Source organism: Myotis brandtii, unplaced genomic scaffold (assembly GCF_000412655.1).
Source record: "Myotis brandtii unplaced genomic scaffold, ASM41265v1 scaffold601, whole genome shotgun sequence".
In the NCBI taxonomy this organism is placed as follows: Eukaryota; Metazoa; Chordata; class Mammalia; order Chiroptera; family Vespertilionidae; genus Myotis; species Myotis brandtii.
Window position 1 is genome coordinate 737,436 of NW_005370276.1, and position 2,069 is coordinate 739,504.

Consider the following 2,069-nt stretch of genomic DNA (forward strand, 5'->3'; position numbering starts at 1 on the left):
GGGGGAGGGGTGGCGGGGGCTGGGGGGGGGGGCGGGGAGTGGAAGCTGTTTCCTGGCCAGAGGTTTGATTTGGGACGACGAGAGCGCTACGGTGGATAACAATGCGAATGTACTTAACCGCCTCTGAGGTGCACTTCACATGGTTCACATGTTAGGTGGGTCTCGCTGCAATAAAAAGAAAACACAAAAACCCACAGCCCTCGCCGGTGTGGCTCAGTGGACAGAGCGTCGGCCTGCGGGCTGAAGGGTCCCAGGTTCGCTCCGGTCAAGGGCACGCACCTGGGTTGCAGGCTCGATGCCCATCCTGGTCACGTGCAGGAGGCAGCCAACGGGTGTGACTCTCTCACATCGATGTTTCTCTGTCCGTGTCTCTCTCTCTCCCTCCCACTCGCTCTAAAAATCAATGTTGAGGATGAACAACAGCAACAAGTCCTCCGGACTGCACTCAGAACACCTTAGCGGGGCCTCCTGTTTCCGCTTGAGCCCTGGACGGGGAAGGTGATTCTGTTCAAAAAGCGTGTGACCAGCGGGCCGACCGGTCACGTGGAAGGGTCTGAAGTCACCCCGGGTCGTGGAGGCTGGGAACCCGCTGGCAGAGCCGTTGGACGAGTGACAGACCCAGCGCTGCCGGCCAAAGCAAAGGTCTCTGGAGAGACGCCACTCAGCTCCGATGTCACAGGGAAGTCGTGAATGAGTTCAAAATCCAAAGTCACAAAATTCACCGGGGACAGGGCGCGTGGCACCTGCCAGCAGAAACACGGAGCGAGCTACACAGCCCCGCCCGCAACCGCCACCGCACGGAACTGTCAGCGAAAAATGACGGTTCGAGATCTATTCATTTATTTGCTTGTGTGTTTATTTATCTTGTTAATCCTCACCCAAGGACATCTTTTCTGTGGATTGTTGAGAGCAGTGGTTCTCAACCTTCTGGCCCTTTAAATACAGTTCCTCATGTTGTGACCCAACCATAAAATTATTTTCGTGGCTGCTTCATCACTGTCATGTGGCTACTGTGATGAATCGTCATGTAAATATCTGATATGCAGGATGGTCTTAGGCGACCCCTGTGAAAGGGTCGTTTGACCGCCAAAGGGGTCGCGACCCACAGGTTGAGAACAGCTGGTTTAGAGAGCGAGTGGAAGGGAAGGAGGGAGAGAGAGAGAGAGAGAGAAATCGATGTGAGAGAGACACATCGATTGGTTGCCTCCTACACTTGCCCCCACTGGGGTTGAGGATCGAATCTGCAACCCAGATATGTGCTCTTGACTAGGAATCGAACCTGTGACCTTTCCGTGCATGGGCCGATGCTCTAACCCCAGGGCCACACTGGCCAGAGCTCAAGATCTTTAAAAAAAAATTATGATCAAATACACATAGTGTGAAATGTGCCATCTTGGCCCTGGCCGGTGTGACTGAGTTGGTTGGAGCATCAGCCAGTACACTGAAAGGTCACGGGTTCGATTCCCTGTCAGGTCTTGGGTTTGAACCCCAGTGGGGGCACGTACAGGAGGCTACTCAATGTTTCTCTCTCACATCGATGTCTCTCTCTCTCTTCCTAAAATCAATAAAAGCATATCCTCAGGTGAGGATTAAAAATAATATGATCTTGATTGATGTTTCTAACTCTCTATCTCTCTCCCTTCCTCTCTGTAAAAAAATCAATAAAATATTAAAAATAATAATAATAATAATATGATCAGCCCAGCTGGTGTGCCTCAGAGACAGGGTTGGTTCAATTCCCAGTCAGGCTCATGCCCAGGTTGTGGGCTCCATCCCCAGTGTGGGGTGTGCAGGAGGCAGCTGATCAGTGATCCTCTCTCATCGTTGATGCTTCTTCTATTTCTCCCTCTCCCTTCCTCTCTGAAATCAATAAAAATATGTATTTTTTTAAAAGCGGACTTGAAAACACTGCTTAGTTAGTGAGTTAGTTAATCCTCACCCGAGGATATTTTTAAATTGATTTTTTTTTAAATTGATTTTTAAAAAAATATATTTTACTGATTTTTTACAGAGAGGAAGGGAGAGGGACAGAGAGTCAGAAACATCAATGAGAGAGAAACATCTATCAG